Raw genomic sequence first — 14,609 nt, 5'->3', positions numbered from 1 at the left:
CATCATCAAGGGAACTTTTTTCATAACACTGATACCAAAACGGAGAAGATAAAAGTGAGCGTACTCATAAAGGGATTCGTGAGGAGAACTCGAGGCTAGTAACCAAAGTTCACTTTGCTTGTATTTTATTTTTTACAACACACCAAAAACAAAGAGTTAAGAAAAAAAAGAAAGACTTGAGAATGTCCTAAATGTGGAAAAGAGAATATGTAGTGTGTGTACATGATGAAGTGTTCGCTCTATAGCTGTGGTCTTGTTTTGTAGATTTTTGTTTTTGTTAATTCTATCAGTTAAGGAAAAAGAAATGGCCCCAATCTTATTTGTGAACTGGCACACACCAAAGCACCTCGCCTTCTGATGCACTGGCCCCCCCTCCCCTCCTTATGACTTAAAGAGCCGACGCTTGTACCACTCGCACTGTGTACAATAAATAACCACTGAATTTGGTTGACGATGGCATTAAGACAACTTAATGTTTCTATGGCAACTGTGACCCAGAAGAAGCAGTTGTATGTTGATAACCTGATCCCCCCCTTTTCTCTCTCTCTGTCTCCCCATTCTCTCTCTCTCTCTCTCTGTCTGTCCCTTGTTCTCTCACCACTCTCTCTTATCCATTACTGATGTGTGACCAAAGTGTCCCTCTTTGATCAGAGCTTTAACTCCAGAGGAGAAACCCCTAAAGAACTGTCTCTGTTTACATTCTGGTTTACATAGTTATTTATGTGCAAAAATGTCAAAATGTAAATTATGATATAAATGTTCACCATTCTAATCTGAATCCCTATGGCTGTGTGTGTTTATTAGCCTCTCTGTTCCTTGTGGTGTTTTACCCGTTTACCTCACGTTTCAACAATATCACTTCACACATCACCATTGATACATTATGATACAAATTGACAACATCTCAGCGTCCATTCATATGCTTTTAAGCTATTCAAAATTTGGACATATACAAGCTCATAGTATGAGCTTGTAGATCTGCTATTTTTGAAAAATCATTTGTGCAAATCTTTTGAATATATTTTTCAAGTGAACTTTTGTAACTCAATCTTTCTTTGTTGGGGTCCCTGGAACTAAATATTTTGAGATGGGGGGTCCATGGTCAAATACATATAATTCTAGGGGTCCTTGACATGAGAAAACTTGAGTGCCACTGATATAGAAACATAAGTTTTTCAGAAAACCGTTAGGATTTAGATAATCTCTCGAACAGACTAGGCTACGAAAGGAACTCTTCTTTGACGATGGCTAGCCAGATTGGGATTTAGAAGATATTTTGAGAATCTGCCTCAGGTCTAAATGGGTTTTACCAACGGTTTCACCAACTCCACACTTCATTACCATTGATACATTATGACTAAAATCAAATGACTACATCTCAGTGTCCATTACTTCCATTTAGCCATGCAGGTCACTTTATTTTGCCAAAGGAAAAACGCCAAACACATGATTTTATAAAATGAAATGATGAACACGAACATAAGTAATGTAAATTATGTAGGTTAATATTTTAGTTACACATCAGAAAAAGTGAGATCATATCCCAATGCTTCTCCCTTTATATAAAACCTAGTGTAACTACTTTGGGACACACATTTGGCAAAGAAATGTGGATTAGCGTGAACAAAAAAAAGACTGATAGAAATAGAGCCCTGGCCTGGGGGACCCCCGGTCAACTATAGAGTTAAGAAATGAGTCATGAGAACCACCAAAAGTTTGAAAACACATCTTTTATATCGCAGTAAATATATTTATACAGAGAGTAGCAAACATGCCACAGCCAAGATCTAAAAGGCTTTGGCAGTTGTCTGGTGTTTACTGCAAGCCCTATTTGTCCTCTGTGCTTGGTAATGTGTCGCCTCCATTTTTACCAACCGCAGCAGCGTGCCCTGCTATCGATTTTCACCCTGTGAAGTGAAGTGTGTGTGTGGGTGTTTATGTCTGTGGACTGATCTTTTCAACATGATAGCGTCACAGCCGCACAAGATGGTGACGAAGCGAGCAGTTGAGAATTGAGATCACAATATGAAGGCAGTTCAAGAGATGGGTGTGGTCTGAACGCCAGATGTAGGAGGGAATCAGATCTGGATTATACCATTCACTCCCATTACCGTTGCTACGACATGCTAATAATAAATAAATACTAACTAGTCCTTGCCCGTTCAAACATCTGTGCTCCGAATTATTTTCAGAGTTTGGGTCATGTGGTGTGCACAGTATATGAGGGATTGAATGTAGGAGTCTCAGGAGTAATGGTGGAGAACCCAGACGTATCAGTTATGCCAGTCATCTCCACATTTGGGCATTGTTTCAGCATGCGGCTGTTACCATGGCGGGGACGCATGCGCAGTACAGGCAATGGTATCAGCCAAATTTGGCCAGACTATTAGTAGGATAACCAGTATGACGCCTAAGGGTGACAAGGTCGTGCCATGTCTCGTCCATCTTTCCAGTGATGGCCAGTGTAGTGTATATCGGACCAGTTACCCATATATGGAAACCCTTGGTACCCATATATGGAGATCCATGTACCGTATATGGAGATATTGCTGTGAGACCACAAACATGCTTACTCAATTATTCATTATGTGAAAGTCCTATGACATCTATATGACATCTGACATCATACATACAATCCCTTTAATGCCCATATGGAGATCCCTGTCTCTGGGATACAATCCCTTTTATGCCCATATATGGAGATCCCTAACATAATCCCTTTTATGCCCATATATGGAGATCCCTGCTCTGAGTATCTGACATCACTGTGATGTCACCTGTGATCTTACAGTGATGTGTCAGGGGAACCACAGTGTCAGGCTTCACCCGTCCGGACGTCCAGACACTGACAAGCTGTGATGGTTCTGATAGTAAACTGTAATGTAATTACATTTGCATGTCATAATAGGCAAACATTCAGCGAAAATATCTTATATACAAGCTCGCAAAATGTCACAACCTGACCATTTGTGAGCTTGCAGATCAGCTATTCGTGGTGAAGAAATCTTTGGTATAGAGGGAAAATGGAGGGGTCCAAGGATATCCTGGGCTAAGGTACTTCATTGACCGGGAGGTCAATGGAGTACATGGGGTTAAGTGGTTAAAAGCAAATGATAATAGCACTATAGCTGTGAAAGGGTGCATTTTGGACACTAAAATCTAAGGGTCGATTCACACTGTAATAAGGAGCCTAACTAATTTCGGTTCGGCAATGTCCAGACCCAAATATGGGTTTCCTCTCCCAGTTCGGGGGGGGGGGGGCGTCAACCGACTAAACTCGGCTCCACGGTGCAGCCGAAATGTTGTGACCTCCCGACTTAATTTCGGTACTCAGCGGTGTCTTCTCGTTCATTCAGCCCGGCTCCAAGTTCATATGCTCGGCTGTGAAGCCAAGGAAACAGTGGTCGTTTGGGAGGGAGACACGCCGACTTCCAATGCTTGTGTGGCCGTGTATTGAGCGTCGCAGAGCGGATACATTGTCAGCTGGTTCTCGCTGACTGGAGACGAGAGTGATGGACTGGACTGCACTGGGAGGCGCACACACACACACACACACACACACACACACACACACACACACACACACACACACACACACACACACACACACACACGCAGCTTTGCTTCGTGTATCGCTAATTTTTAGCGATACAATTAGTTTTAAAGAGAAAAGAAGAGCTTAAACACAACTTTGCTAGTATTCCACGACGAGTTGTGACTGTGTGATGACATGCATGCAGCAAGAGAGGCGGCACGTCTATAATCTGAGCTTGTAGATTAAATGTTTTTGACAATGCTCGAGTGTTTGTGAGTGTGAGTGAGAGTAGTTTGGTAGGATTCACCATGAAACATGGGCTGCATATTGTTGTAGTGTTTTTGGTTGGTTTCTATTCTGAATGTTTTGAAGGTTTGCACAGGGCTCTACTTCCTGTATTGTCCAGGCTCAGATTCTGAGCCTGGGACAACTTCCTGGCCAGGAATATCTAACCCTAACCCTAACCCTGGCCCAGAGGTTCTTCTCACCCCCCTAGTGGCGAAAAAAAGAACCTCTGGGAACTCAGATTGGAGTGAGAGAGAGAAGAGACCCCCCTGTAACTGGTGCTGCTGCCTGCTGGAGCTGCTACTCACTGGACCTCCAGTCATTCAACGTGCAGCGCGAGGGCCAGTCAGATATGTATCCGCCCTGCAACGCTCATTCATCGGCCACAAATGTTGTCATGCCATGGACCTCCAATATTTACTAGCGACTTCGGCACTAGCCGTTAATAAAGTATGAATGGACTCCCCTCGAATTTAAATAATTTCGGGTCGGGGAGCCCTCCCGAACCGAAATTAGTTAGGCTCCTTATAAGAGTAAGAAACAACCCTAAGCCATCCACGCATCATACGACCCAGCTTTGCCATGTTAACCCCTGTGAACGCAGTAAATAAAACCACTTGGTTTTGGGAGTCATGAATCTTTACGTCTGTTTCCGTGCCATGCCAGGCTTTAAGACGGGAAGAGGAAATGGAGGCACATCTCCCCATGCCCTATGGGCCAGTGGGCCACAGTAATTGTAGTCTGTCTTTTATCCCCTGGACTGCTTCCTCATGTGAGCACAGCAACACACAGTGAAGTCCTTAGCTGGGTCAATCTTTACACTCAGAGTTAAATGAACTCTGAAAGCTTTTTACTGCATGTGCACTTATTTTGGAGATGCAACTTCCATCTCTATTAAAATACAGTTACCCAAAAGCACCGTAGTAGTGAGATAATGTCCCTATCATCTTAATTTATTAGCACGCACGCACGCACGCACACACACACACATACACACACACACACACACACACACTGTATATATGTGTATATTGTTTTCTTCTTTTTTTAAGTAGAAGAAAAGCCTATCGTCTTAGTTATAGTTATATAATAGTTATTCTATTCTTTATGAGCAACTTATGTTCAGTCAGGAAACTCTACATGGCTTTAAGCTGATTAGATCAGTGAATAGTGCACATTTACACGCAAACCAATCATCATTCCTATAGTGTCAAGCATTGACAGTGCTTTTCTCCTGCCCAGATCCAACTGCTTATAGGGGAGAGCGGGGTAAACTGAGACACTTTTTACATTTTCTCCCCTAGAGGCGAACTAAAAGATATATCAGTAAAAATATACACATTTCCCAGTAATTTGGGATGTTTCCTAACAATGGAAGTTATCAGAACATATTCAAGACAAAAGGCAGAGAAAATATGATTGTTTTAAAAAAAGTGGTCTTGTGTCTCAGTTTACCCCAGGACCGGGGTAAACTGAGACAGACCAGAGAAATCAACGGGGTAAAGTGATCCACTCACTTTTTTCACTTTAAAACTACCATAAAAACACAAAAACCCGGTTAACCGGGTTAAATATGCGCAATACAAAAATGTACATAGCAGACATTCTTTTAATAGGCTTTGTCCTGTCATTTCCACCCATGTGTCAAATAATGTGACACATGGGCAGAAGGAAAAAACTAAAAACCCTATAAAAAATGTATAGAAGGGTTTACCAAACTTTCCTCAGTTGATCCTTATGTAATTCTTCCTGTAGAATCTATTTCTGCAAAGTATATTGTTGTATTGTGCATAACTAATGAAATAATTCGCATATTTAGTCAAATATGCTAATTATCTCATTAATTATGCACAATACAAAGAAATATATATCAAAAATGGATTCTACAGGGGAAAATACATAAGAATCAATTGAGACTAGTTTGGTACACCCTTTAATTAGGTTTTTACAGCTTTCTCCCTGTCTTTCATGTTAAGGATAGTCTCACTTTACCCCGAAGCAATTGTCTCACTTTACCCCACAGCCACATTTTGGGAAAAGGGATATTTTTATCAATTCAGGGTAATCTTCAGCTAGCATCTATCACATGGATTTATAAGTTGGTAGTTCATCAACATGTATGATATAAAATGTTCTCCCTGCATCAATTTGCTTTGACACAACAGCTGATTATGTTGACAGCAAGAAAATTTACTTTTACATGCAAAAAACACATTTTTGTGAAAAAAGCATGTTTTCTACAGCACTATCAGGTCTCTCTTTTCATGACAAGTGGGAAATTCAAGGGGCTTGAAAATATAATGGTCACATGGCCACAAATGTGTTCCATTGCCAAGATAAATGGAGCGTCTCAGTTTACCCGGTGTCTCAGTTTACCCCGCTCTCCCCTACGTCTGCTTTTATGTGCCATTAGTGGATTATGTTAGTCCTAAACAAAGTCATGTGCATACATGCTAGAGCGAGCCAGAAATGCAGACCTACACCTAACTAAACCTATTGCCATGTCAGTCCCGTATATTCATGTGGCCAACTTTGTCACTCTCAAATATTTATAAATTGCTTGACTAATGCAGAAGTAGTAATACAATTAAATCAAGCCCTAATCCTAACACCATAACATGTGAATAACATTTAACAGATGAGTAATGGACTGATGATTAAATCCCATGGTAAATATGATAGCTATAAATAACTGATAGCTTCAAAGATCTGAATGTCCACTGTCAATGTGTTTGTTGTAAACAATTGTTGAGTGTTTAACACTCAGTAACAGTTCAATTAACACTGTGTATAGTGCAAGGTCACAGGCATGATATAGCCATAGCACAAGACTAAAGATATCCAATGATAAATTACATTAGGTATAAGGCCTTAAAACTAAAATATCAAGCCAAACAATAACATGGAATCTGGATCCAACTCACATTTATTTTCATTCAATGTACTCACTGCCACCTCACATAATGCTGTCTCATTGCATTACTCTTTACTCATAATCATTTTAGCGTCACAGGAATGTTTGTTTTTGTCAGGATGCTATTGTGCAGACAATTGCATTACTATTCCACTATGTAATAATATGAAACTGACCTTAAGGTTAACTTGCACTCATTGTAAGTCAATCAGAACAAAAGCATGAGCCACATACTTAAACTGCCATGTAACAGGGGCGTCACAAGGGGGGGAAAAGTGGGACTGAGTTACCACGGTGGAGAGGCCTTAATTATTTTATACTTAAGCTAATGAAAAATAGCAGATATACAAGCTCACAGCGCGGCACTTGGTGTTTGGATCTGCTATTTTTGAAAAGTGGTGAAAATGTGTGCAAATCTTTGAATATAGGCTATATACCGTAATTGCTGGACTATTAAGCCGCACCTGAATATAAGCCGCACCAGCTAAATTTAGAAACAAATAACAAATGTTTACATATATAAGCCGCACCTGACTATAAGCCGCAGGTGTCCCTTCTGCTTCCCGCTAGAGCGCCCCTGGTTGCCATTAGCTGTATACATTTATATATAAATCCTTTTTAAAGACCATTGTAATACGAACTAACAGCCTGTTAGCTTTAAAATCGTTATATAAGCCGCAGGGTTCAAAACATGGGAAAAAAGCCGCGGCTTATAGTCCGGCAATTACAGGTATGTATTTTTTAAGCGAACATTTGTAACTCAAATTTTGCTTCTGGGGGGTCCCTGGAACTAAATATTTTGAGATGGGGGTCCGTGGTCAAATACATATCATTTTGGGGGTCGTTCACGTGAAAAAGTTTGAGCACCACTGACATAGAAACATAGGTTAAAAAAAAATCATGATTTTTTTATATTTAAAGCACAAAATAACGTGTAATAATGCATTCCCATTCCCAGTCTAAATGGGTTAAACCCCCTCCCCTATGAAGAACATTAATGGGAGGCCCGCAGTGAATCATTGCATCCATGGGGCCCAGAATTTGGTGCGACACCCCTGAGCCCTGCACACAGCCTGTTAACCATTTGAGTGTGCAGCATCTATACTACCAGCAGTGTGTCATCTAACAGTACACTATAGCTCTGCCCCCGGCTTTTGACTCAACATCTTTCACTTTTGCACACCGAATCACTCTTTCCTGTTTGTTACCGTTTTATTACTATCAGGGAAACTTTTCACTCCATTACACAGCAGATTCCACTGCCTCACTGTAATGTTTGCATTACGACAGACAGGGGTTTCACAGGCAGCAGTGATATTGGAGGGGGTTGTGTGTGTGGGCGGGGGTGGAGTAAAACCTGGTCCGTTTGCTGAGTTTTGATTGATTGATTGAATACTTTATTAAACAGAAATGCAAGCAGCACGAGTACAGTCATACACTTTGTCTAAATTGATAACACCAAAAGTTTGGGTAGGGCTTAAATTAAATTATTATAAAATTTGCCTATTTGAAACCACACCAATTTATATTCAAATTGATATACTACAATTTGTAAAGCTTCTAAGAAGGACTTGGTAGAGGGCACAGAATAGATATGCTTTGGCAGAAGCTTTACTTGAAGCTTGCAAAGTATTTACATGACATAGAATTCAAGAAATGCAATTTAAGCTCAAAATAATTAACCCTGATAAATTCTCAACCCTGTACTTTATTGGCAAAATATCAGAAATTAACTAATACTTTTAACTGTAATATAGAATTGGACAATTGGTTCTAACCTTTTCATCTACAGTAGTATCAGGCACCACCCACAGGGGAGTCCCAACTTTGAAATGGATAAAATAACTGCCACAATCAATCAGTGGTGCTGTTAATTGTGCAACATCGTCATAAAACACTGTGCTAGGCAAAGAGAGGGAGTTACCACGTATCAGAAGAGAAAGAGGGGATCCTTTCATATGCTCTCTTCTCTCACTACGTTCCAACGTCTGAATACAAGCACTCACATTCTTTCTCCCCTCCCATCTTTCCTTTGTCTATTAAAAAATGTAAATAGGCTAGTAATAATAATATTATTATAATGATCTTCTCATACCTATTGTATGTATTCGATGTTTCGAACGAGTCACAACATCCATGTTGATTACTGTTGTAATTGGATGGTCTATGCAGCTTTAGCCTGGGATCGCTTCCAATTTCGGGCTTTTGATCCGGTCGGGAGTGGAAACAGCCTACAAATGTGTGCTAATGTACCACTTTAATTATGTACTGTTTTTGACAACTGCTGAAAACACTGACAACTTTCTGTTTTGTCTATTATTAACTAATTATTAACTATTATTATCACTATTATTTATTTTATCTTGCAAACTGAGCCAGGGTTAGGGTTCGATAAGCACTATGGACTTGACAACCTGTGCCTTGGACAATCTTACTCTTTTTTTATGTGATTGTCTTGCTCATACTGCACAAATGCACATTGCATATGTATTTGTTGTCCAAGGAGCTGGAAATAAAATGAACTGAACTGAAGCTCATATCTTATCTAACTTATATGGGAATGCCCATATTTGGAGGCCACATCGGCCACATACCACACTAACAGAATCCATATATGGCCAAGACAGATGGCCCATATCTGTGTGGCTGGTTCTACAGACAGGGATCTCCATATATGGGCATAAAAGGGATTGTATGTATGATGTCAGATGTCATAGACGTCTATTTCTTTTCTCTTGCTTTTAGCTGAATTTTTAAATTCCTGTGTTGCTATTGAAGTCGTTAAAATGTTTTAAATGTTCTTCAGTGTTTTAAGTTTCTATTTTTCTCTGCTTTATTGTAATCATGTGTATTTTTTTAAGAACTTGTGCTTAATTTTCTGCTATTAAAATAGCATTTAAATAGGGATTGGGAAACAAACAGGGGGGACCAAAACAAACCAACGCCACTTCTTCTGCTTGTTTCCAGTTAAGGCCAAGCCTAGACTGGATCAAACAGCCTGTTGTAAACAAATAAGGCTTTCCTCCGAGGTGGAAAGACTGGTGATGCGAGGTTAATGCAGCATAGTAGCTGTTTAACTGCTAGTTTGTTAGAATCTTTTTTAAAGTATGCTTGTTTCTTTGCTGTATTTTTCAGTTTGTGCTTTTAATGTGTTATGTAGTCTGCACTTGTGTGGACTGTGGACAGGTGTGTAGTTTGTGATGTTACATAATTATTTAAGTCAAAATTACATAACAAATTACCTCTACACAGATGATTGATGCTAAAATGGGGCATTTAATGGAAGTAAAGACAGTGGAATATTTCTGGACATTTTAAAGGTCTGTGTGTATACAAACATATTCCCCCTCTCTGACATGCAGGCATCAAACAGGTAGTTGTCTTTGATGCTTTCATTGATAAGAGAGATTACGAGCACGTGACACTTTTATGGCTCAATCAATTTCATAAATATTTGCCTCTTTCTTATATTATTTGACCAATTGGTCCCGACCCACAGGTTGAGAATCACTGCTCTGTACATTTCAGGTACGAAAGGCACACCCATATCAGCGACAAACCATAAAGTCGTTGACAAACATTATGTTCTGTATATTATTTTGAAGTGTGTTTTGTGTTTCTCTACCTTATTTTGAAGTAGCATAGTGGCCTTCCCTTGTTGTTGTTGTTGCCTGTCTTGTCTCTCCTGCCTGTGATTGTTGTTAGTTCGTATCACCTGTGTCCTGTTTGCCTGAGCCAATCAATCCCTGTGTTGATTTTTCTTCAGTTCACCTGTGTCAAGTTAGTTTCCTAGACCAAGTGTATTTATGCCTGTCTCTTAGTTTTAGAAGTCTGTTCCTGTTACTTGTTTTGCTATATACTAGTGTGAGTAGTGGAGAAATAAACGGTGTCAAAATAGTGCACAATACCATGAGGAGTTGATCCTAACAGAAGGATACATTCCAGCTGTGACCGTGAACCTGTCCGGAGGATATTTATCATAATGTCAACCATCTCTAACAATGCGATCTTAAGCAGGATATACAAATAGGCTACATAATAAATATTTAGTCTTCCGTTTAAACCTAATTTCTTAACATATACCGGTTAAAGCGGTTAACCATGGCCATCACTACGCCCCAAGAATCAGAGTCATGATAGGATACACTTACTTATAGGCTACATAATACATATTTAGTCTTCCATTTAATTCTGTATTTAAATGGGAGGATGGATTTCACATTGACCTAATGCAGTCTTTAACTCAGAGTAGAATTGTACACTCTTGAATTTAAATGAACACTCAGGATTCAGCAGAGATATGGTAGAGTAGAGGGGGGGGAAAGCAGATCTACTATTAGAGCCCTGGGAGACACCACACTGGTCAATTATTATATAGCCCTTACCCGTTCAAAGATATGAGCTCCAAAATGATGTGCAGTGTGTGGGTTATGGGATGTGCACTGTGCATACAGTATATGAGGGATGGAAAGTAACTTTAACTGGTGCTTGCATGATAATATGTAGGAGCATCAATGTAAGAAATACCCCCCCCCCCAGCCCGCCCGCCCACCCGCCTGCGCACACACCCGCCTGCCTGCACACACACACACACACACACACACACACACACACACACACACACACACACACACACACACACACACACACACACACACACACACACACAGAGAGAGCTGGTTAAACATGTTGCCTCATGCTAGATGCAGAATAGATGTGCCTCATGCTAGATGCAGAATAGATAGTAGATACACCATAAAAATGCTAATATACAGTATATGATTTGTGAAAGTGACAAACGGGCTTCACAGTTATGTCAGGTGTGTTCATATGCTAATGGTGATGCGATTTCAGATCAATTGCTCCAGCCACTGAGGAGAAACGCTGTTTCAGACAGACAGACAGACACTCACTCACTCACTCAGACATTCGCAAAATTATAGTATAGATAAGGTGTGCCGAGTGGAACGGGAAAAAAACGTACAGGGCCTCCCATGCCGGGAAAATGTCCGCTCCCCGTTCTGTTTGTCTCACTTGTACTGCTTTCTCACATGTACTGTAATCAGACAGAATGACAGTCTTGAAGTTGAGAAATTAGAACAGAACGACAGCCAACAGTGCTGCAGACTTAAATCATGATTTACAAGAAACACATGCACACGCAAGCTCAAGAGCGCAAGCATACGCAGTCACGTCAGTCAAATTTAGTGTCTCCATTTGCTGACTTTATGGTCTCTCTGGGAGTCCCAGAAATGTCTCGATTAGTTTGTTCAGTCTTATGATGCCGTACGTAGACGGTAGACCAAACACATTCCAGCTCACATCCACACCCCATACGTACATACTGTAGACACGTTCACACTCACGTATTCCAAAACATCCCCATGAAGCTGCGTTCCAGGGTGACGGCATCTACGAGCACGTTTCCGGAAAGTGAACCCTTGGTCCTTGTGGTGGCTTTACCGTAAACACAGTCCAGAAAATCATCATGATCTAGCACAAACACAGAGAGGGGGTCAAACCTGGAGCGACCGAGTGACTCAAGAGCAGCAACATCACCATAAGCTCACCCCATTTCCCTGAACCTCACACTTCTCAACCCATGGTGATAGGAAGTCATGCCCTATTAAGGAAAAGGGAAACCAGATGAGTGTAGTGTCACAGGGCTCAGTCATGGAGCCATGTGCTCGGTCGCCGGGTCACGGGGCGACCGCAAATACATGATCTACTGCGGCACCGTTGGTCGCTAGGACATATGGCCGGTCTGCTGCACAGCCCAGGACGGCTGGGAAACAATGGAGTGTGGTTGGAGATGAAGGAGGGAGGAATCAAGCTCATATGTGGCAGCTAGAGAAGGACCAGGGCAAAGATGGCTGCCAAGAGGGGCTTTGTGCTGAGTCACTCGGCGCAGATGTGTAGGCGGTGTGTGTGTGTGTGCGTGCGTGCGTGCGTGTGTGTGTGTGTGTGTGTGTGGGCGTGGTCTATGTGATTGTGCATGTGTGTGACGGAGAGCGAGTGTATGAGAAAGAGCACACGATGTATGCATGTGCGTTTTTGGGTGAGTACATTTAATAATACAATTATTAACTCATTCTGTGCGGGCGCCCTCTAGGGGCCAAGGAATGCCAGGGTATCTCTCATAGGCGAGCGCTTTAGCTTCCAGGACCTCACCTTCCAGGACCTCACGTGCTCACGTTCATGCACGTCATGGAAATGTCCCGGATGATAATGCTAACAGAATGGCTATTCCCATTTTGTCATCTAAAAGATCATTTTTGGGCGATTTCGCCGTAAATAAACCTCGCGCCGCTTCCCTAAAGACACAATCCAGAGATATAAGCCTTCAAAGATGTGGTCTTTCATTGGATTAGGCGGAGATTGGCGATTTCGTTCGCAAATTACGGCCGGCCGGGAGGTTGCTAGCTTTCGGCTAGTAGCTAGAAAAATCAGGCCAGGCTTCAGAAGGCCTCTTATCATTTTATTCATTTAATAAAAAAAAGCCGGACTACTTCGGGATCGGCACACTCGTGTACTCATCGGAAGCGGCGCCGAACATCGGGTGAACATTGGGGAGCTCAAAAATGTATTTTAAACCATTTTTAATGGAATATATCGTCGGACAGAGTAGAATGGCTAACTGGCTAGCGGCTAGCGAGCCAGGACCACCCACGACTCTACAAGCAGCTCGGGGTAAGTGAATTAATAAAAAATAAATTGTATTGGATTGAAATAAAGCCGAACTAGTTCGGGATCGGCACAGAATGAGTTAATAATAAAACCCCAAAATGCATGTTAACACCCATAAAGTCACACATATTATGGTGTGAGTGTGTGTGTGTATGTGTGTGTGTGTGTGTGTGTGTGTACTTGTAGTTCTATACTTGTCAGAGCTGAATGTCACTACAACTATAATAGTAGAATGAGACAAATAGAGAGAATAATTTTCCTGGTCGACACAAGTGGAGAGTTAGCCTTACAATTAGGAAAATATTCAAGCTTTAATTAGGGTTAAAATTTGATATTTAGAGGTACGTTAGGGTAAGGGTTTGGGATTTTAGTTGTGCCAGATTTGTATTCCCCCGGAAATAGCCGATCTACAAGCTCAAAAGGCAACGTGTTGTGAGCTTGGAAATTGGCTATTTCCGGACATACGGTTAACTAGGTTTATATGTCCCAACAAGTGTGTATTTGAAGTCACCAGTTTGTTGTACGCCCTAAAACATCTCCAGGCTCTGAAGCGTGGCCTACATCTTAGCACAAAGCCTCAAAGTTTGTTGTACGCCCAGGGTAACATTGCCAAGCTTCGCGGGACACTTAGGGAAATTCACTCGCACCAGTCACTAGCACCAGTCACTTTACACTAGGTGTTTAGTTGTTTAGTGCATAACTTATTACAATCAATAATATGATTGTGAAATAGATCATTCTATATAATGAGTACTTTTACGATTAAGTAAAGTAAGTACAATACCTTTGTACTTTTACTTAAGTACATTTTTTTTAATACAGGACTCTCAATTCTTTCACCACTCACCACTGTCAATAAGAACAAAAGTGTAAGAAATTCACAGATTCTTTTTTTTGTGTGTGTAAAATGCATCGATTTTCCTTTATGATTTTCCTTATACTTCATCAGGCACCTCAGGCCGGAGGTGATTTTGTTTCATAACTTGTTGCATTATCGGTGTGAGCTGTGGTTGGTCTAGTAGTGTGTGTGGTTTGAGTGGACATGACAATACATTTCTGGGTCCCGTTCAGGAACAAAGAGCTACGCACAGTAATGTCTGACAGGCTCTCTATGTATTGTGGAGTTGCCTTCCTCGCACCCAGATGACACAAGCCTTGGTGGGGGTTGGGGTGTTGAGGGGACATTAG

This window comes from Nannobrachium achirus (genome assembly GCF_963921795.1).
Source record: "Nannobrachium achirus genome assembly, chromosome: 2".
Taxonomy (NCBI): Eukaryota; Metazoa; Chordata; class Actinopteri; order Myctophiformes; family Myctophidae; genus Nannobrachium; species Nannobrachium achirus.
Note: the sequence above shows the minus strand (reverse complement) of the source record.